The sequence below is a fragment of the Procambarus clarkii genome, chromosome 37 (genome assembly GCF_040958095.1).
Source record: "Procambarus clarkii isolate CNS0578487 chromosome 37, FALCON_Pclarkii_2.0, whole genome shotgun sequence".
NCBI lineage: Eukaryota > Metazoa > Arthropoda > Malacostraca > Decapoda > Cambaridae > Procambarus > Procambarus clarkii.
Window position 1 is genome coordinate 43,187,506 of NC_091186.1, and position 24,748 is coordinate 43,212,253.

Genomic DNA, 24,748 nt, shown 5'->3' on the forward strand with positions numbered 1-24,748 from the left:
ATGCTTAAGGCACAACTCTCCTAAACACGAGAGTTAAGTATACAACTTTAGAACACTTTCCCACCAGGAGACTCGAACCCTAGCCAGCACAGAAGCCTTCCAGCAACTGGCATAACAGGTACGCCTTAACCCGCTCCACCACCCGCTCAGACCCCTAAAGAGATGGTAATTTCGAAGTATTTAAATACACCAAAGATCACCACCTCCCAAGAGCACTAGAGGAAGTGAGGGGTCATTTAGACGTTAATTTCATCAAGTCCCTGTTAATATGGGAAGACACAGTGTCTATGCTTAAGGCACAACTCTCCTAAACACGAGAGTTAAGTATACAACTTTAGAACACTTTCCCACCAGGAGACTCGAACCCTAGCCAGCACAGAAGCCTTCCAGCAACTGGCATAACAGGTACGCCTTAACCCGCTCCACCACCTGCTCAGACCCCTAAAGAGATGGTAATTTCGGTGTATTTAAATACACCAAAGATCACCACCTCCCAAGAGCACTAGAGCAAGTGAGGGGTCATTTAGACGTTAATTTCATCAAGTCCCTGTTAATATGGGAAGACACAGTGTCTATGCTTAAGGCACAACTCTCCTGAACACGAGAGTTAAGTATACAACTTTAGAACACTTTCCCACCAGGAGACTCGAACCCTAGCCAGCACAGAAGCCTTGCAGCAACTGGCATAACAGGTACGCCTTAACCCGCTCCACCACCCGCTCAGACCCCTAAAGAGATGGTAATTTCGGAGTATTTAAATACACCAAAGATCACCACCTCCCAAGAGCACTAGAGCAAGTGAGGGGTCATTTAGACGTTAATTTCATCAAGTCCCTGTTAATATGGGAAGACACAGTGTCTATGCTTAAGGCACAACTCTCCTAAACACGAGAGTTAAGTATACAACTTTAGAACACTTTCCCACCAGGAGACTCGAACCCTAGCCAGCACAGAAGCCTTCCAGCAACTGGCATAACAGGTACGCCTTAACCCGCTCCACCACCCGCTCAGACCCCTAAAGAGATGGTAATTTCGGAGTATTTAAATACACCAAAGATCACCACCTCCCAAGAGCACTAGAGCAAGTGAGGGGTCATTTAGACGTTAATTTCATCAAGTCCCTGTTAATATGGGAAGACACAGTGTCTATGCTTAAGGCACAACTCTCCTAAACACGAGAGTTAAGTATACAACTTTAGAACACTTTCCCACCAGGAGACTCGAACCCTAGCCAGCACAGAAGCCTTCCAGCAACTGGCATAACAGGTACGCCTTAACCCGCTCCACCACCCGCTCAGACCCCTAAAGAGATGGTAATTTCGGAGTATTTAAATACACCAAAGATCACCACTTCCCAAGAGCACTAGAGCAAGTGAGGGGTCATTTAGACGTTAATTTCATCAAGTCCCTGTTAATATGGGAAGACACAGTGTCTATGCTTAAGGCACAACTCTCCTAAACACGAGAGTTAAGTATACAACTTTAGAACACTTTCCCACCAGGAGACTCGAACCCTAGCCAGCACAGAAGCCTTCCAGCAACTGGCATAACAGGTACGCCTTAACCCGCTCCACCACCTGCTCAGACCCCTAAAGAGATGGTAATTTCGGTGTATTTAAATACACCAAAGATCACCACCTCCCAAGAGCACTAGAGCAAGTGAGGGGTCATTTAGACGTTAATTTCATCAAGTCCCTGTTAATATGAGAAGACACAGTGTCTATGCTTAAGGCACAACTCTCCTGAACACGAGAGTTAAGTATACAACTTTAGAACACTTTCCCACCAGGAGACTCGAACCCTAGCCAGCACAGAAGCCTTGCAGCAACTGGCATAACAGGTACGCCTTAACCCGCTCCACCACCCGCTCAGACCCCTAAAGAGATGGTAATTTCGGAGTATTTAAATACACCAAAGATCACCACCTCCCAAGAGCACTAGAGCAAGTGAGGGGTCATTTAGACGTTAATTTCATCAAGTCCCTGTTAATATGGGAAGACACAGTGTCTATGCTTAAGGCACAACTCTCCTAAACACGAGAGTTAAGTATACAACTTTAGAACACTTTCCCACCAGGAGACTCGAACCCTAGCCAGCACAGAAGCCTTCCAGCAACTGGCATAACAGGTACGCCTTAACCCGCTCCACCACCCGCTCAGACCCCTAAAGAGATGGTAATTTCGGAGTATTTAAATACACCAAAGATCACCACCTCCCAAGAGCACTAGAGCAAGTGAGGGGTCATTTAGACGTTAATTTCATCAAGTCCCTGTTAATATGGGAAGACACAGTGTCTATGCTTAAGGCACAACTCTCCTAAACACGAGAGTTAAGTATACAAGTTTAGAACACTTTCCCACCAGGAGACTCGAACCCTAGCCAGCACAGAAGCCTTCCAGCAACTGGCATAACAGGTACGCCTTAACCCGCTCCACCACCCGCTCAGACCCCTAAAGAGATGGTAATTTCGGAGTATTTAAATACACCAAAGATCACCACTTCCCAAGAGCACTAGAGCAAGTGAGGGGTCATTTAGACGTTAATTTCATCAAGTCCCTGTTAATATGGGAAGACACAGTGTCTATGCTTAAGGCACAACTCTCCTAAACACGAGAGTTAAGTATACAACTTTAGAACACTTTCCCACCAGGAGACTCGAACCCTAGCCAGCACAGAAGCCTTCCAGCAACTGGCATAACAGGTACGCCTTAACCCGCTCCACCACCCGCTCAGACCCCTAAAGAGATGGTAATTTCGGAGTATTTAAATACACCAAAGATCACCACCTCCCAAGAGCACTAGAGCAAGTGAGGGGTCATTTAGACGTTAATTTCATCAAGTCCCTGTTAATATGGGAAGACACAGTGTCTATGCTTAAGGCACAACTCTCCTAAACACGAGAGTTAAGTATACAACTTTAGAACACTTTCCCACCAGGAGACTCGAACCCTAGCCAGCACAGAAGCCTTCCAGCAACTGGCATAACAGGTACGCCTTAACCCGCTCCACCACCCGCTCAGACCCCTAAAGAGATGGTAATTTCGGAGTATTTAAATACACCAAAGATCACCACCTCCCAAGAGCACTAGAGCAAGTGAGGGGTCATTTAGACGTTAATTTCATCAAGTCCCTGTTAATATGGGAAGACACAGTGTCTATGCTTAAGGCACAACTCTCCTAAACACGAGAGTTAAGTATACAACTTTAGAACACTTTCCCACCAGGAGACTCGAACCCTAGCCAGCACAGAAGCCTTCCAGCAACTGGCATAACAGGTACGCCTTAACCCGCTCCACCACCCGCTCAGACCCCTAAAGAGATGGTAATTTCGGAGTATTTAAATACACCAAAGATCACCACCTCCCAAGAGCACTAGAGCAAGTGAGGGGTCATTTAGACGTTAATTTCATCAAGTCCCTGTTAATATGGGAAGACACAGTGTCTATGCTTAAGGCACAACTCTCCTAAACACGAGAGTTAAGTATACAACTTTAGAACACTTTCCCACCAGGAGACTCGAACCCTAGCCAGCACAGAAGCCTTCCAGCAACTGGCATAACAGGTACGCCTTAACCCGCTCCACCACCCGCTCAGACCCCTAAAGAGATGGTAATTTCGGAGTATTTAAATACACCAAAGATCACCACCTCAAAAGAGCACTAGAGCAAGTGAGGGGTCATTTAGACGTTAATTTCATCAAGTCCCTGTTAATATGGGAAGACACAGTGTCTATGCTTAAGGCACAACTCTCCTAAACACGAGAGTTAAGTATACAACTTTAGAACACTTTCCCACCAGGAGACTCGAACCCTAGCCAGCACAGAAGCCTTCCAGCAACTGGCATAACAGGTACGCCTTAACCCGCTCCACCACCCGCTCAGACCCCTAAAGAGATGGTAATTTCGGAGTATTTAAATACACCAAAGATCACCACCTCCCAAGAGCACTAGAGCAAGTGAGGGGTCATTTAGACATTAATTTCATCAAGTCCCTGTTAATATGGGAAGACACAGTGTCTATGCTTAAGGCACAACTCTCCTAAACACGAGAGTTAAGTATACAACTTTAGAACACTTTCCCACCAGGAGACTCGAACCCTAGCCAGCACAGAAGCCTTCCAGCAACTGGCATAACAGGTACGCCTTAACCCGCTTCACCACCCGCTCAGACCCCTAAAGAGATGGTAATTTCGGAGTATTTAAATACACCAAAGATCACCACCTCCCAAGAGCACTAGAGCAAGTGAGGGGTCATTTAGACGTTAATTTCATCAAGTCCCTGTTAATATGGGAAGACACAGTGTCTATGCTTAAGGCACAACTCTCCTAAACACGAGAGTTAAGTATACAACTTTAGAACACTTTCCCACCAGGAGACTCGAACCCTAGCCAGCACTGAAGCCTTCCAGCAACTGGCATAACAGGTACGCCTTAACCCGCTCCACCACCCGCTCAGACCCCTAAAGAGATGGTAATTTCGGAGTATTTAAATACACCAAAGATCACCACTTCCCAAGAGCACTAGAGCAAGTGAGGGGTCATTTAGACGTTAATTTCATCAAGTCCCTGTTAATATGGGAAGACACAGTGTCTATGCTTAAGGCACAACTCTTCTAAACACGAGAGTTAAGTATACAACTTTAGAACACTTTCCCACCAGGAGACTCGAACCCTAGCCAGCACAGAAGCCTTCCAGCAACTGGCATAACAGGTACGCCTTAACCCGCTCCACCACCCGCTCATAACCCTAAAGAGATGGTAATTTCGGAGTATTTAAATACACCAAAGATCACCACCTCCCAAGAGCACTAGAGCAAGTGAGGGGTCATTTAGACGTTAATTTCATCAAGTCCCTGTTAATATGGGAAGACACAGTGTCTATGCTTAAGGCACAACTCTCCTAAACACGAGAGTTAAGTATACAACTTTAGAACACTTTCCCACCAGGAGACTCGAACCCTAGCCAGCACAGAAGCCTTCCAGCAACTGGCATAACAGGTACGCCTTAACCCGCTCCACCACCCGCTCAGACCCCTAAAGAGATGGTAATTTCGGAGTATTTAAATACACCAAAGATCACCACCTCCCAAGAGCACTAGAGCAAGTGAGGGGTCATTTAGACGTTAATTTCATCAAGTCCCTGTTAATATGGGAAGACACAGTGTCTATGCTTAAGGCACAACTCTCCTAAACACGAGAGTTAAGTATACAACTTTAGAACACTTTCCCACCAGGAGACTCGAACCCTAGCCAGCACAGAAGCCTTCCAGCAACTGGCATAACAGGTACGCCTTAACCCGCTCCACCACCCGCTCAGACCCCTAAAGAGATGGTAATTTCGGAGTATTTAAATACACCAAAGATCACCACCTCCCAAGAGCACTAGAGCAAGTGAGGGGTCATTTAGACGTTAATTTCATCAAGTCCCTGTTAATATGGGAAGACACAGTGTCTATGCTTAAGGCACAACTCTCCTAAACACGAGAGTTAAGTATACAACTTTAGAACACTTTCCCACCAGGAGACTCGAACCCTAGCCAGCACAGAAGCCTTCCAGCAACTGGCATAACAGGTACGCCTTAACCCGCTCCACCACCCGCTCAGGCCAATAAAGAGATGGTAATTCCGGAGTATTTAAATACACCAAAGATCACCACCTCCCAAGAGCACTAGAGCAAGTGAGGGGTCATTTAGACGTTAATTTCATCAAGTCCCTGTTAATATGGGAAGACACAGTGTCTATGCTTAAGGCACAACTCTCCTAAACACGAGAGTTAAGTATACAACTTTAGAACACTTTCCCACCAGGAGACTCGAACCCTAGCCAGCACAGAAGCCTTCCAGCAACTGGCATAACAGGTATGCCTTAACCCGCTCCACCACCCGCTCAGACCCCTAAAGAGATGGTAATTTCGGAGTATTTAAATACACCAAAGATCACCACCTCCCAAGAGCACTAGAGCAAGTGAGGGGTCATTTAGACGTTAATTTCATCAAGTCCCTGTTAATATGGGAAGACACAGTGTCTATGCTTAAGGCACAACTCTCCTAAACACGAGAGTTAAGTATACAACTTTAGAACACTTTCCCACCAGGAGACTCGAACCCTAGCCAGCACAGAAGCCTTCCAGCAACTGGCATAACAGGTACGCCTTAACCCGCTCCACCACCCGCTCAGACCCCTAAAGAGATGGTAATTTCGAAGTATTTAAATACACCAAAGATCACCACCTCCCAAGAGCACTAGAGGAAGTGAGGGGTCATTTAGACGTTAATTTCATCAAGTCCCTGTTAATATGGGAAGACACAGTGTCTATGCTTAAGGCACAACTCTCCTAAACACGAGAGTTAAGTATACAACTTTAGAACACTTTCCCACCAGGAGACTCGAACCCTAGCCAGCACAGAAGCCTTCCAGCAACTGGCATAACAGGTACGCCTTAACCCGCTCCACCACCTGCTCAGACCCCTAAAGAGATGGTAATTTCGGTGTATTTAAATACACCAAAGATCACCACCTCCCAAGAGCACTAGAGCAAGTGAGGGGTCATTTAGACGTTAATTTCATCAAGTCCCTGTTAATATGGGAAGACACAGTGTCTATGCTTAAGGCACAACTCTCCTGAACACGAGAGTTAAGTATACAACTTTAGAACACTTTCCCACCAGGAGACTCGAACCCTAGCCAGCACAGAAGCCTTCCAGCAACTGGCATAACAGGTACGCCTTAACCCGCTCCACCACCCGCTCAGACCCCTAAAGAGATGGTAATTTCGGAGTATTTAAATACACCAAAGATCACCACCTCCCAAGAGCACTAGAGCAAGTGAGGGGTCATTTAGACGTTAATTTCATCAAGTCCCTGTTAATATGGGAAGACACAGTGTCTATGCTTAAGGCACAACTCTCCTAAACACGAGAGTTAAGTATACAACTTTAGAACACTTTCCCACCAGGAGACTCGAACCCTAGCCAGCACAGAAGCCTTCCAGCAACTGGCATAACAGGTACGCCTTAACCCGCTCCACCACCCGCTCAGACCCCTAAAGAGATGGTAATTTCGGAGTATTTAAATACACCAAAGATCACCACCTCCCAAGAGCACTAGAGCAAGTGAGGGGTCATTTAGACGTTAATTTCATCAAGTCCCTGTTAATATGGGAAGACACAGTGTCTATGCTTAAGGCACAACTCTCCTAAACACGAGAGTTAAGTATACAACTTTAGAACACTTTCCCACCAGGAGACTCGAACCCTAGCCAGCACAGAAGCCTTCCAGCAACTGGCATAACAGGTACGCCTTAACCCGCTCCACCACCCGCTCAGACCCCTAAAGAGATGGTAATTTCGGAGTATTTAAATACACCAAAGATCACCACTTCCCAAGAGCACTAGAGCAAGTGAGGGGTCATTTAGACGTTAATTTCATCAAGTCCCTGTTAATATGGGAAGACACAGTGTCTATGCTTAAGGCACAACTCTCCTAAACACGAGAGTTAAGTCTACAACTTTAGAACACTTTCCCACCAGGAGACTCGAACCCTAGCCAGCACAGAAGCCTTCCAGCAACTGGCATAACAGGTACGCCTTAACCCGCTCCACCACCCGCTCATAACCCTAAAGAGATGGTAATTTCGGAGTATTTAAATACACCAAAGATCACCACCTCCCAAGAGCACTAGAGCAAGTGAGGGGTCATTTAGACGTTAATTTCATCAAGTCATTGTTAATATGGGAAGACACAGTGTCTATGCTTAAGGCACAACTCTCCTAAACACGAGAGTTAAGTATACAACTTTAGAACACTTTCCCACCAGGAGACTCGAACCCTAGCCAGCACAGAAGCCTTCCAGCAACTGGCATAACAGGTACGCCTTAACCCGCTCAGACCCCTAAAGAGATGGTAATTTCGGAGTATTTAAATACACCAAAGATCACCACCTCCCAAGAGCACTAGAGCAAGTGAGGGGTCATTTAGACGTTAATTTCATCAAGTCCCTGTTAATATGGGAAGACACAGTGTCTATGCTTAAGGCACAACTCTCCTAAACACGAGAGTTAAGTATACAACTTTAGAACACTTTCCCACCAGGAGACTCGAACCCTAGCCAGCACAGAAGCCTTCCAGCAACTGGCATAACAGGTACGCCTTAACCCGCAACACCACCCGCTCAGACCCCTAAAGAGATGGTAATTTCGGAGTATTTAAATACACCAAAGATCACCACCTCCCAAGAGCACTAGAGCAAGTGAGGGGTCATTTAGACGTTAATTTCATCAAGTCCCTGTTAATATGGGAAGACACAGTGTCTATGCTTAAGGCACAACTCTCCTTAACACGAGAGTTAAATATACAACTTTAGAACACTTTCCCACCAGGAGACTCGAACCCTAGCCAGCACAGAAGCCTTCCAGCAACTGGCATAACAGGTACGCCTTAACCCGCTCCACCACCCGCTCAGACCCCTAAAGAGATGGTAATTTCGGAGTATTTAAATACACCAAAGATCACCACCTCCCAAGAGCACTAGAGCAAGTGAGGGGTCATTTAGACGTTAATTTCATCAAGTCCCTGTTAATATGGGAAGACACAGTGTCTATGCTTAAGGCACAACTCTCCTAAACACGAGAGTTAAGTATACAACTTTAGAACACTTTCCCACCAGGAGACTCGAACCCTAGCCAGCACAGAAGCCTTCCAGCAACTGGCATAACAGGTACGCCTTAACCCGCTCCACCACCCGCTCAGGCCCCTAAAGAGATGGTAATTCCGGAGTATTTAAATACACCAAAGATCACCACCTCCCAAGAGCACTAGAGCAAGTGAGGGGTCATTTAGACGTTAATTTCATCAAGTCCCTGTTAATATGGGAAGACACAGTGTCTATGCTTAAGGCACAACTCTCCTAAACACGCGAGTTAAGTATACAACTTTAGAACACTTTCCCACCAGGAGACTCGAACCCTAGCCAGCACAGAAGCCTTCCAGCAACTGGCATAACAGGTACGCCTTAACCCGCTCCACCACCCGCTCAGACCCCTAAAGAGATGGTAATTTCGGAGTATTTAAATACACCAAAGATCACCACCTCCCAAGAGCACTAGAGCAAGTGAGGGGTCATTTAGACGTTAATTTCATCAAGTCCCTGTTAATATGGGAAGACACAGTGTCTATGCTTAAGGCACAACTCTCCTAAACACGAGAGTTAAGTATACAACTTTAGAACACTTTCCCACCAGGAGACTCGAACCCTAGCCAGCACAGAAGCCTTCCAGCAACTGGCATAACAGGTACGCCTTAACCCGCTCCACCACCCGCTCAGACCCCTAAAGAGATGGTAATTTCGAAGTATTTAAATACACCAAAGATCACCACCTCCCAAGAGCACTAGAGGAAGTGAGGGGTCATTTAGACGTTAATTTCATCAAGTCCCTGTTAATATGGGAAGACACAGTGTCTATGCTTAAGGCACAACTCTCCTAAACACGAGAGTTAAGTATACAACTTTAGAACACTTTCCCACCAGGAGACTCGAACCCTAGCCAGCACAGAAGCCTTCCAGCAACTGGCATAACAGGTACGCCTTAACCCGCTCCACCACCTGCTCAGACCCCTAAAGAGATGGTAATTTCGGTGTATTTAAATACACCAAAGATCACCACCTCCCAAGAGCACTAGAGCAAGTGAGGGGTCATTTAGACGTTAATTTCATCAAGTACCTGTTAATATGGGAAGACACAGTGTCTATGCTTAAGGCACAACTCTCCTGAACACGAGAGTTAAGTATACAACTTTAGAACACTTTCCCACCAGGAGACTCGAACCCTAGCCAGCACAGAAGCCTTCCAGCAACTGGCATAACAGGTACGCCTTAACCCGCTCCACCACCCGCTCAGACCCCTAAAGAGATGGTAATTTCGGAGTATTTAAATACACCAAAGATCACCACCTCCCAAGAGCACTAGAGCAAGTGAGGGGTCATTTAGACGTTAATTTCATCAAGTCCCTGTTAATATGGGAAGACACTGTCTATGCTTAAGGCACAACTCTCCTAAACACGAGAGTTAAGTATACAACTTTAGAACACTTTCCCACCAGGAGACTCGAACCCTAGCCAGCACAGAAGCCTTCCAGCAACTGGCATAACAGGTACGCCTTAACCCGCTCCACCACCCGCTCAGACCCCTAAAGAGATGGTAATTTCGGAGTATTTAAATACACCAAAGATCACCACTTCCCAAGAGCACTAGAGCAAGTGAGGGGTCATTTAGACGTTAATTTCATCAAGTCCCTGTTAATATGGGAAGACACAGTGTCTATGCTTAAGGCACAACTCTCCTAAACACGAGAGTTAAGTATACAACTTTAGAACACTTTCCCACCAGGAGACTCGAACCCTAGCCAGCACAGAAGCCTTCCAGCAACTGGCATAACAGGTACGCCTTAACCCGCTCCACCACCCGCTCAGACCCCTAAAGAGATGGTAATTTCGGAGTATTTAAATACACCAAAGATCACCACCTCCCAAGAGCACTAGAGCAAGTGAGGGGTCATTTAGACGTTAATTTCATCAAGTCCCTGTTAATATGGGAAGACACAGTGTCTATGCTTAAGGCACAACTCTCCTAAACACGAGAGTTAAGTATACAACTTTAGAACACTTTCCCACCAGGAGACTCGAACCCTAGCCAGCACAGAAGCCTTCCAGCAACTGGCATAACAGGTACGCCTTAACCCGCTCCACCACCCGCTCAGACCCCTAAAGAGATGGTAATTTCGAAGTATTTAAATACACCAAAGATCACCACCTCCCAAGAGCACTAGAGGAAGTGAGGGGTCATTTAGACGTTAATTTCATCAAGTCCCTGTTAATATGGGAAGACACAGTGTCTATGCTTAAGGCACAACTCTCCTAAACACGAGAGTTAAGTATACAACTTTAGAACACTTTCCCACCAGGAGACTCGAACCCTAGCCAGCACAGAAGCCTTCCAGCAACTGGCATAACAGGTACGCCTTAACCCGCTCCACCACCTGCTCAGACCCCTAAAGAGATGGTAATTTCGGTGTATTTAAATACACCAAAGATCACCACCTCCCAAGAGCACTAGAGCAAGTGAGGGGTCATTTAGACGTTAATTTCATCAAGTACCTGTTAATATGGGAAGACACAGTGTCTATGCTTAAGGCACAACTCTCCTGAACACGAGAGTTAAGTATACAACTTTAGAACACTTTCCCACCAGGAGACTCGAACCCTAGCCAGCACAGAAGCCTTCCAGCAACTGGCATAACAGGTACGCCTTAACCCGCTCCACCACCCGCTCAGACCCCTAAAGAGATGGTAATTTCGGAGTATTTAAATACACCAAAGATCACCACCTCCCAAGAGCACTAGAGCAAGTGAGGGGTCATTTAGACGTTAATTTCATCAAGTCCCTGTTAATATGGGAAGACACTGTCTATGCTTAAGGCACAACTCTCCTAAACACGAGAGTTAAGTATACAACTTTAGAACACTTTCCCACCAGGAGACTCGAACCCTAGCCAGCACAGAAGCCTTCCAGCAACTGGCATAACAGGTACGCCTTAACCCGCTCCACCACCCGCTCAGACCCCTAAAGAGATGGTAATTTCGGAGTATTTAAATACACCAAAGATCACCACTTCCCAAGAGCACTAGAGCAAGTGAGGGGTCATTTAGACGTTAATTTCATCAAGTCCCTGTTAATATGGGAAGACACAGTGTCTATGCTTAAGGCACAACTCTCCTAAACACGAGAGTTAAGTATACAACTTTAGAACACTTTCCCACCAGGAGACTCGAACCCTAGCCAGCACAGAAGCCTTCCAACAACTGGCATAACAGGTACGCCTTAACCCGCTCCACCACCCGCTCATAACCCTAAAGAGATGGTAATTTCGGAGTATTTAAATACACCAAAGATCACCACCTCCCAAGAGCACTAGAGCAAGTGAGGGGTCATTTAGACGTTAATTTCATCAAGTCCCTGTTAATATGGGAAGACACAGTGTCTATGCTTAAGGCACAACTCTCCTAAACACGAGAGTTAAGTATACAACTTTAGAACACTTTCCCACCAGGAGACTCGAACCCTAGCCAGCACAGAAGCCTTCCAGCAACTGGCATAACAGGTACGCCTTAACCCGCTCCACCACCCGCTCAGACCCCTAAAGAGATGGTAATTTCGGAGTATTTAAATACACCAAAGATCACCACTTCCCAAGAGCACTAGAGCAAGTGAGGCGTCATTTAGACGTTAATTTCATCAAGTCCCTGTTAATATGGGAAGACACAGTGTCTATGCTTAAGGCACAACTCTCCTAAACACGAGAGTTAAGTATACAACTTTAGAACACTTTCCCACCAGGAGACTCGAACCCTAGCCAGCACAGAAGCCTTCCAGCAACTGGCATAACAGGTACGCCTTAACCCGCTCCACCACCCGCTCAGACCCCTAAAGAGATGGTAATTTCGAAGTATTTAAATACACCAAAGATCACCACCTCCCAAGAGCACTAGAGGAAGTGAGGGGTCATTTAGACGTTAATTTCATCAAGTCCCTGTTAATATGGGAAGACACAGTGTCTATGCTTAAGGCACAACTCTCCTAAACACGAGAGTTAAGTATACAACTTTAGAACACTTTCCCACCAGGAGACTCGAACCCTAGCCAGCACAGAAGCCTTCCAGCAACTGGCATAACAGGTACGCCTTAACCCGCTCCACCACCTGCTCAGACCCCTAAAGAGATGGTAATTTCGGTGTATTTAAATACACCAAAGATCACCACCTCCCAAGAGCACTAGACCCAGCAAACACAAATCATCTACACAACGTTCGCCTATCTCTTGCCATAGGTGTGGGAATGATTTGCATTGAGAATGGTGCAGGAGAGCCTTTGAGAAACTTTTACTCAAAAAATCCAAACACAAAGGTTTAATTATAAATTGTTTTTCTACAATTATTTTCTTCCAAATGTAAAACAAATAGTTTTTACATGTTTAAATATAAAATTTATGGTGTTTTTTTGTAAAATTCATTAATAAATTGTGAATGATATATATTGGCTGAGTGAAACCTTTATAATCCATTTAGTTATAATTTGAACAGAAAAAAGTATTTTTCCAAATTTTCTAAAAATTGCTCTTTTTAACACAATTTGACTCCTTATACATTCCACTAAACACTATATCATGTTTAAATATATAATTTATGTATTATTCTCTAAAATAATTTATATAAATTATATAAGTTGCTGGAAAGTGGTGTTAAGGATTTTGAAAACATTTTGTTGTGTTAATATGTTCTTATTAACTATGTCTCAAGTTCACAGTTTATCAAACAAGAATATTAACATTCGTCAACTCTTAAAATCTTATATGTTATCTTGCTGGTGCAAAAAAGGGTGAATCTTTAGGAACAGCTATAGTATCTATATATCACAAATGGTGTTTTCCCTAACTCAAACAATGTAGGGTTTATTATTCTACACATATTTCTAATGACTCTTAGATGTTTACATTCTCTGAAGTATAATTGTGAAGGCTGTGTCCATCACTCTCAACACAGATTCTTAAACTCGTCTCTGCAGGTTCAACTATATAATTAGTTTCCATTTTGAATTTCCATGGACATTTGTATCCAAAATGAAACCAATGTGGTTTCCTTCAGCGCCTTCAGCCAGCACATTTGCTCATTCATTTCCACAGATTCCAACAAGGTAGGGGATTTACAGAAATTTGTATATTCATATTGTTATATATTAAAAATATGAATGCAGTTCAATATGATAAGACAAATACATGAGTTTATGATAAATTCGTTTTCTGTGATATACCATTGATATGCTCTTTTTTTCTTTAAACGGCAGACTAAACTAAAGTGCTCACATCAACAGATTTGATGTATAAATGGTCAACGCTCAACAGAGTTAGTATAAATGTATTAGTATAAATCTTACTTGTCTCATTGTTAATTCACATTCAATGTCAACTTGTGGTTTTGATGTGGCACGTTTGGCCAAGACACCCCACCCCATTATGCACCCCATACCCATCTTGTGGGCGGTTGTGGAAAGGGTTACAGAGGCACATAATGGGCTCAGGGACTGAACCCCACAATTCATTTAGCTAAGCAAGTTACAATCTTGATGAGCTAGTTACAAAATTCAATATAAGTCATCACATCAACAATGGGTTCGAGATCGACCTCAAGTACAGGTTCTAAATTAAGCAACTGACATATGTGGAGAGCTAGTATCAAAATTTATATGTTTGTCCTGCACACCGTCCCCCATCCAGTGGGCAGCGGTGGATAGGTTACAATCACTTAGTTGTTATCTACAGTTAGCAAACTGGGGATATTTGGCTAAAATTTCTGGTAGCAGATCATTTTGAATGAAATATTGACACATCGCTGGAACATTGGTTATAGAATTGTCTCTAAATTCATGTATCTTTTCGCACTCCATCACATAGTGACGGAGGGTGTGCGAATAATTTTGTTGACACAGTTTACATTTGGTCAGGTCTACATCAGCAGATAATGAGAATTCCCAGAGATACTTGTAACCGAGTCTAAGCCGAGCAGTAGTAACATCTAGAAGTCTGCTGATTTTATTGGATGATCCATAGATGTGTGGCTCCTCTTGTATGATATGTATGATAGATGGAATTACTAGTTCCAGTTTCTAGGCAGGCGATGAGTACTCACAATAACCTTAATTAAGCGTCAAAACAAAAATGTGTATACTCTTTTTACTCTCCTGACCTTAGTTCTCGAGCTATGTATTTCATTTTGGTACCAACGTGTTCGCAATAACATTCTCTAGAAGAAAATCAGCAAAAACGGTCACCAAAAGTTATATGAATACCAGCACCCAATAAATACCTACGTAGATGACTCGCCGTGAGTGCCCAAGAGCAACAAAATGTTTTTACTCTTGGGATTGTTATCACTTCCACACTTGTCCTACAGCGTTAATTTTGGTATCAATGTACTCGCAATGAAATTCCCAACACGGTGATATGAATATAAACGTAGAATAATGGTCGCTGCCCACCCGCAAGAGTGTGGGAAGTGGCGGAACTGTTACCCAGTATTGGTGACAAGACGACACATGGGCGATACAGTGCTTTGAAAGTTTATAATTATATCACTGTCCTGACATTATTATTGTATGTACGTCATTCATTTTTGTGCCAATGTTTTCGCAATAGAATGTTCTATGAGCCCGTAGGTAAAAAAGAGCAACAAAGCGTAAGATAGAATAGCACCATATATAAAACAACGCGGGTACATATCAGTGAGCGTCAAACACACACGAAATGTGTGTGTTTGATGGTGGTCAAACGATGTTTGATGTGTTTGATCAGGTGATGTCCTGATCCGCATAATTAAAGTATGAATTATGTTGAGAAAAAATAAGAAAAAAGGGAAAAAACAGGGGTGGGAGAAACATGACAGAAAAAGAGTAAAAATACAATTTGGTCAACAAAACAGCATTGTTTAAAATAAAAGATATGGATTGACATTTTGGGGGTTAGGTTGGTAGGTTACATTGAGTTAATTAGGTAGTACTTAGTGTTTATCTGTTATAGATAGGAGCTGCCTGGTATGGGCCAATAGGCCTTCTGCAGTTACCTTTGTTTTTATGTTTTTGCCCTGTAACCTAAATGGTTAGAGAGGCACATATATGGGCTTAGGGACTGAACCCCACAATTCATTTAGCTAAGCAAGTTACAATCTTGATGAGCTAGTTACAAAATTCAATATAAGTCATCACATCAACAATGGGTTCGAGATCGACCTCAAGTACAGGTTCTAAATTAAGCAACTGACATATGTGGAGAGCTAGTATCAAAATTTATATGTTTGTCCTGCACACCGTCCCCCATCCAGTGGGCAGCGGTGGATAGGTTACAATCACTTAGTTGTTATCTACAGTTAGCAAACTGGGGATATTTGGCTAAAATTTCTGGTAGCAGATCATTTTGAATGAAATATTGACACATCGCTGGAACATTGGTTATAGAATTGTCTCTAAATTCATGTATCTTTTCGCACTCCATCACATAGTGACGGAGGGTGTGCGAATAATTTTGTTGACACAGTTTACATTTGGTCAGGTCTACATCAGCAGATAATGAGAATTCCCAGAGATACTTGTAACCGAGTCTAAGCCGAGCAGTAGTAACATCTAGAAGTCTGCTGATTTTATTGGATGATCCATAGATGTGTGGCTCCTCTTGTATGATATGTATGATAGATGGAATTACTAGTTCCAGTTTCTAGGCAGGCGATGAGTACTCACAATAACCTTAATTAAGCGTCAAAACAAAAATGTGTATACTCTTTTTACTCTCCTGACCTTAGTTCTCGAGCTATGTATTTCATTTTGGTACCAACGTGTTCGCAATAACATTCTCTAGAAGAAAATCAGCAAAAACGGTCACCAAAAGTTATATGAATACCAGCACCCAATAAATACCTACGTAGATGACTCGCCGTGAGTGCCCAAGAGCAACAAAATGTTTTTACTCTTGGGATTGTTATCACTTCCACACTTGTCCTACAGCGTTAATTTTGGTATCAATGTACTCGCAATGAAATTCCCAACACGGTGATATGAATATAAACGTAGAATAATGGTCGCTGCCCACCCGCAAGAGTGTGGGAAGTGGCGGAACTGTTACCCAGTATTGGTGACAAGACGACACATGGGCGATACAGTGCTTTGAAAGTTTATAATTATATCACTGTCCTGACATTATTATTGTATGTACGTCATTCATTTTTGTGCCAATGTTTTCGCAATAGAATGTTCTATGAGCCCGTAGGTAAAAAAGAGCAACAAAGCGTAAGATAGAATAGCACCATATATAAAACAACGCTGGTACATATCATTGAGCGTCAAACACACACGAAATGTGTGTGTTTGATGGTGGTCAAACGATGTTTGATGTGTTTGATCAGGTGATGTCCTGATCCGCATAATTAAAGTATGAATTATGTTGAGAAAAAATAAGAAAAAAGGGAAAAAACAGGGGTGGGAGAAACATGACAGAAAAAGAGTAAAAATACAATTTGGTCAACAAAACAGCATTGTTTAAAATAAAAGATATGGATTGACATTTTGGGGGTTAGGTTGGTAGGTTACATTGAGTTAATTAGGTAGTACTTAGTGTTTATCTGTTATAGATAGGAGCTGCCTGGTATGGGCCAATAGGCCTTCTGCAGTTACCTTTGTTTTTATGTTTTTGCCCTGTAACCTAAATGGTTAGAGAGGCACATATATGGGCTTAGGGACTGAACCCCACACTACATTTAGCTAAGCTGGTTACAATCTTGATGATATAGTTACAAAATTCTGTATAAGTCGTCACATTATCAATGGGTTCGAGATCAACCACAATTTCCTGAATAGATATAACAAAGGGGATATTAATAGGGTATTAAAATTGTCAACACAAGATAGAACACGAAACAATGGGTATAAATTGGATAAGTTTAGATTTAGGAAAGACTTGGGTAAATACAGGTAAATAAATACAAATTTATAAATAAATCTATAAATCCAACATTATGTTTGTAAATCAACTATGTATGTATGAAAAAAAATGACTAATACGTTCGGCGAATGACTTTGACTTCAACTTCACTTTGACTTCGTTCATGTCATCGTATTTTCCGTAATATATAAAGGTTATGACAATGCAATTATATTATTGTGTGCAAATAAGTTTGAAATTTCATGTACCCTAAAAATATTAAAATAAAGAATAAGAATAATTAAATAATTGTTGTAGTAAATTGTCACACGTTCATCATACGCAAACGAACACACAGTTTGGAGCGTCAGTACAAGACCGCCGCCATTTTAAAACACGGCTTCGAATGTAAGTAATGTTTTTCTCGTACTAACACTGTGTTATACAATAGATTTGGTCTTGAATTCACAAATTTAGTTGTTACATCTGACAGAGTATGTTAGACGGTGTAATGCTGGTCCATGTTAACGTATTTGTGGGCTTGGTTGGTTTAAATGTGGAGGCGAGGCCTGGCAGTGCTGGTGTATGTGGAGGCGAGGCGAGGCCTGGCAGTGCTGGTGTATGTGGAGGCGAGGCCTGGCTGTGCTAGTGTGTATATGGAGGCGAGGCCTGGCTGTGCTAGTGTGTATGTGGAGGCGAGGCATGTACAACACTCCCCAATAGGAAGAAAACCCACTGGGTTCTAGGCTAGGTTAGGCTTATCTGTAATAATTGAATTAAGCCTAGCAAAGCCTAGAACCTAGTTCAGTAATTTAAAAAATGTTGTAACTTGAAAAATGCCATTCAATACATTACACAATTTAAATATTTTCAGGCAATCAACACAACCCTCATGTTGGCTAACCCTCTCTCATGTTGGTCAATAATTTAATTATTTTTTTATGGAGTAATTTTTGCTGTTGAAATGTAGTCTTTTTGAGACTACATTTCAAATGTAGTGTGTGTGGAGGCGTGTATGTTAGGTATTACCTAATATACACGGTGTAATATATCTATCTGTGTGAAATAGATTAAATCCATTTATTTGATATTCAGCTAATAGTTCTGTATTTTCTACATTCATCCATGTTTTGGTAAGTGCAATAATATGTATTGTTTCATTGCAGATTAGAGATTCAAGATAGTTCTAGATTTCCGAAGTACTGAAACGCGCGCCATACAGGCTTGGTGGATCTAGGTGCAAGGTAAAATTATTTACATTTACTTTTGTATTTATGTTTTGTATTTATATGCATATATGCATTTATATGCATTATTCTATAGAATAATAGATCTCGTAATAATTTTGCAAAAATAGTGGCATTTACTATTTTTAAAAGATTATTAAAAAATTTACTGATATGGTGCATTCGGAAGGGCGAAGAGGGAGAACGGCCTGTTGACATAGCTCGGGTGCAGGGGGGGGGGGTTGTGTAAAAGCCTGGTTTGTGCCTCGGAGAGGCTATGGGATCCAGTAAGTTCAGTAGAACTTCGGTTTCAACCCTTTTACCCTGTTGTAGCTCAGTCGATTAAGGCAGTGTCTGGGATGCTCCCGGACGCAGGTTCGAATCCTCGTCACGGCCCTTGTGGATTTGTTCATTTGATGCATCACGTTATTGTGATCTGTGTGTGTAATTCTTCACTTGCTACAGCAACAGGAATGTGTGTGTATGTATTTGTGTTGTTGAATATGACCGAAAGTGTAAGATTAATGATTCTAACACAAATCGTCTGAATATTTGTTTTTCTTCACTGTCGAGAGTAGTTAAAAAAATTTACTCGAGTTTATTTTCACACTTTATTTATGGTCCTTAAGTCCCTCTCCTTAATGCTGCTGCTGTTTCTCGCATCTTTGCATCGCTTGTATGTTTGGGGGTTTGGCCTCTTGCTATATATTGATTCCATTTGTGTGTGTTTGGGTCTCAGGCCCTCTCGCAATTTCTGTTGAACAAACCCCTTTTCCTAGTTCTGCATCTCTCCTTTGGTACAAATTTTGTTGTGCTTTTATCATATATTTCACAAAACTTGACATACATTTCATTTACTTCATGTCCTATCAGCAAGTGTTTGTCAAATTCTTTAAGGAAAGTTTATCATCCTGATTGCAGATCTCTAGCGATATTATGTCAACTTCTTGTGGATTCGCAATCATTATTTAATTTACCTTTAGGTGTTCTTTCACCAGCACAGCAACACTGTACCTCTCCCAACCAGTTTAAGATAAAAACTAAGTACTAACTAATTAACTCAATGTAACCTACCTTACCCCCAAAATGACAACCCATGTCTTCTATTTTAAACAATGCTGTTTTGTTGACCAAATTGTATTTTTGTTTTTTTCTGCAATGTTTCCCCCCCCCCCACCACTCTACCACCACATTGAGTTTAGTAGCTCTGTGCACGTCAGGTGCTGTTTAATATACAGACCTACTCCTCCATTTGACCTAGTTTCTCTATCACATCTATATCACTTTGTGCTTTAGCCCTGGTGGAGCTTGGTCCACCAGGCTGTTGTTTGGAGTGGCCCGCAGATCCACATACAGTCTGCATATGATATACAGTCTGTTGATCAATTAAACTACAGTAGTTAGTTTTTATCATCCGAATGCACCAATATGTGTTCATTCTTCCCAGATGAAGGAACTAGGTAATATTCATCATCTGAATGCACCATCTGATGCTTTAACACTCATGATACACGAGAGGTTTAAAAAACTTTTAAAACTTTTAAAACTTTTTGACCTATGTATTTAAAAGCAATTCTAAAGTTAAAAAGTGTAGCATAGGCCCCTCGCAGAATGTTCTTAATATGATCCTCAGGTTATAGTTTTCTATCTAAAACCACCCCTAGATCTCTTTCTTGATCAGAATTCTTTATAGATCTCAGTGGCTCGATCATAGAAACTGCTCTAAATCCTTGTTGGCCTGGATTGTGGAGGTCATTGGTCTCTATAAAACTAGTAATCTGACTCCTGATCACTCTCAAATAATTTTATTATGTGGGATGTTAGTGCAACTGGTCTATAATTCTTTGCCAATGCTTGTGTTGTGTTGTGTTGTTTTGGTAGTGATGTGCAATGTGTTGTTTTGGTAGTGATTCGTCCAGTTCTGGTAGTAGTGCGGTTGTTGTGTAGTGTAGTACTTGTGTGCTTGTTAATGACTTGTATTCCAGTCTTGTGGGTATCTCCTTTCCCCTACGGGCCAACTGCTTTGTTCTTACCTAGCATTTTGCTTTGTTTGGGTATGAATGTTTGTGTGCCGTATATTTTGCAAAATTTGCCATATATCTCATTATTTACTCCTCTGCCTAGCAACAAGTCTGTCTAATTATACTCATTAACTGTTTTTCAAAGTTCCCCATAGTGTCCTTTATTGAAATCGAGTTCATGAACCGTTTCAATGTTCTTATTTTCTTCTAGATTATATCTTAAAGTATATTTAAATGTTATTGTTATTATTGTTATTAAATGTTATTGTGACATTGCATTGCAATTGAGCTATGTTGTTTACCATACCGTTCATTTCGTGAGTATAAGTATAGATGCCACACTTGTGACAGGTAAAACCATGCCTTTTTTGAAAAACAGCACCGTCTGTTGCACGTAAGAGCAACCCACACTATATTATGTTGCGATATTATTTCAATATTTCCGATTGTATTGATAATTTGAATTTTCATAGATTTCAATTTATTTTCATTTCGATTTAATAATTTTGTGTGACATTGCATTGAAATTGAGCTGTGTTGTTTACCATACTGTTCATTTCATGAGTATAGTTTATTTTTTTATTTTTTTCATTTCATTTTTTTAGCTGTTCTTATTTTTCAGTGATGGGAATATCAGATCATTTGATGTTCCCAATTTTCTGATGGAAGCATCAGACCATTATAGAATGCATCGGATGAGGTAGTTTGGAATGGTGGGGAGGACGAGAGGGGGGTATGGTGGGGAAGACGAGGGGACAGAGGAGAGGGTAATGGTGGGGAGGACGAGGGGACTGGGGAGTTGGGGATGGTGGGGACAGGGGAATGCTGGGGAGGACAAAGGGACAGGTGAATGGGAGATGGTGGGGGAGGAAGAAGGACAGGGGAGGGGAAAATGGTAAGGAGGACGATGGGACAGGGAAGTGGGAATAGTGGGGATGATGTGGGGACAGGGAAGTGGGAAGGACGAGAGGACTGTGGAATGGGGAATAGCAAAGTGAATTATAATTATATATATTAATTAATTCTTATAAATTTCCAGAAGCCTGTATCAACACCCACACTAATGCAACTGAAAGAGATGTTGAGACAAGTATTGCTGATATGTTGAAGAACGCCCCAAACAAACTCGGTGGAAACAGATACAAGGTAAAGTTTGCCAATTTGCTGTAGTCTAATTCAATTTCTTTTTAGTAATCTTCGAGAACATTTATGCTATGAATAAGATAAAATAATGTAACTGATTTTGATTTATTTACTATTTATTATTTATTTACCGTTATTAGTATAATAGATCTCGTAATAATTTTGCAAAAATAATGGCATTTACTATTTTAAAAAGCTCGGGTGCAGGGGGGGGGGGTTATGTAAAAGCCTGGTTTGTGCCTCGGAGAGGCTATGGGATCCAGTAAGATCGTCCTTCCTTTCCTCCCTAGAATCTGGATGTAGCAGGTGCTCAATTGTCAAAAGTGAAAAATTGGTTTTGTCTTCCGAATGCACCATTTGTGTAAATTTGCTAATAATCTTTTAAAAATAGTAAATGCCATTATTTTTGCAAAATTATTACGAGATCTATTATACTAATAACGGTTTGATAAAATACAGTAGACTGCCTACTGGATAATAGTTCCAGTCCACCTGTAGACAGGGATCTCACATCAGCTTGTATATTATACAAGGATAAGATTTGATTTACTTTTGTATTTATATGCATATATGCATTTATATGCATTATTCTCTAGAATAATAGATCTCGTAATAATTTTGCAAAAATAGTGGCATTTACTATTTTAAAAAGCTCGGGTGCAGGGGGGGGGGGTTTGTGTAAAAGCCTGGTTTGTGCCTCGGAGAGGCTATGGGATCCAGTAAGATCGTCCTTCCTTTCCTCCCTAGAATCTGGATGTAGCAGGTGCTCAATTGTCAAAAGTGAAAAATTGGTTTTGTCTTCCGAATGCACCATTTGTGTAAATTTGCTAATAATCTTTTAAAAATAGTAAATGCCATTATTTTTGCAAAATTATTACGAGATCTATTATACTAATAACGGTTTGATAAAATACAGTAGACTGCCTACTGGATAATAGTTCCAGTCCACCTGTAGACAGGGATCTCACATCAGCTTGTATATTATACAAGGATAAGATTTGATTTACTTTTGTATTTATATGCATATATGCATTTATATGCATTATTCTCTAGAATAATAGATCTCGTAATAATTTTGCAAAAATAGTGGCATTTACTATTTTAAAAAGCTCGGGTGCAGGGGGGGGGGGGTTTGTGTAAAAGCCTGGTTTGTGCCTCGGAGAGGCTATGGGATCCAGTAAGATCGTCCTTCCTTTCCTCCCTAGAATCTGGATGTAGCAGGTGCTCAATTGTCAAAAGTGAAAAATTGGTTTTGTCTTCCGAATGCACCATTTGTGTAAATTTGCTAATAATCTTTTAAAAATAGTAAATGCCATTATTTTTGCAAAATTATTACGAGATCTATTATACTAATAACGGTTTGATAAAATACAGTAGACTGCCTACTGGATAATAGTTCCAGTCCACCTGTAGACAGGGATCTCACATCAGCTTGTATATTATACAAGGATAAGATTTGATTTACTTTTGTATTTATATGCATATATGCATTTATATGCATTATTCTCTAGAATAATAGATCTCGTAATAATTTTGCAAAAATAGTGGCATTTACTATTTTAAAAAGCTCGGGTGCAGGGGGGGGGGGTTTGTGTAAAAGCCTGGTTTGTGCCTCGGAGAGGCTATGGGATCCAGTAAGATCGTCCTTCCTTTCCTCCCTAGAATCTGGATGTAGCAGGTGCTCAATTGTCAAAAGTGAAAAATTGGTTTTGTCTTCCGAATGCACCATTTGTGTAAATTTGCTAATAATCTTTTAAAAATAGTAAATGCCATTATTTTTGCAAAATTATTACGAGATCTATTATACTAATAACGGTTTGATAAAATACAGTAGACTGCCTACTGGATAATAGTTCCAGTCCACCTGTAGACAGGGATCTCACATCAGCTTGTATATTATACAAGGATAAGATTTGATTTACTTTTGTATTTATATGCATATATGCATTTATATGCATTATTCTCTAGAATAATAGATCTCGTAATAATTTTGCAAAAATAGTGGCATTTACTATTTTAAAAAGCTCGGGTGCAGGGGGGGGGGGTTTGTGTAAAAGCCTGGTTTGTGCCTCGGAGAGGCTATGGGATCCAGTAAGATCGTCCTTCCTTTCCTCCCTAGAATCTGGATGTAGCAGGTGCTCAATTGTCAAAAGTGAAAAATTGGTTTTGTCTTCCGAATGCACCATTTGTGTAAATTTGCTAATAATCTTTTAAAAATAGTAAATGCCATTATTTTTGCAAAATTATTACGAGATCTATTATACTAATAACGGTTTGATAAAATACAGTAGACTGCCTACTGGATAATAGTTCCAGTCCACCTGTAGACAGGGATCTCACATCAGCTTGTATATTATACAAGGATAAGATTTGATTTACTTTTGTATTTATATGCATATATGCATTTATATGCATTATTCTCTAGAATAATAGATCTCGTAATAATTTTGCAAAAAATAGTGGCATTTACTATTTTAAAAAGCTCGGGTGCAGGGGGGGGGGGTTTGTGTAAAAGCCTGGTTTGTGCCTCGGAGAGGCTATGGGATCCAGTAAGATCGTCCTTCCTTTCCTCCCTAGAATCTGGATGTAGCAGGTGCTCAATTGTCAAAAGTGAAAAATTGGTTTTGTCTTCCGAATGCACCATTTGTGTAAATTTGCTAATAATCTTTTAAAAATAGTAAATGCCATTATTTTTGCAAAATTATTACGAGATCTATTATACTAATAACGGTTTGATAAAATACAGTAGACTGCCTACTGGATAATAGTTCCAGTCCACCTGTAGACAGGGATCTCACATCAGCTTGTATATTATACAAGGATAAGATTTGATTTACTTTGTAT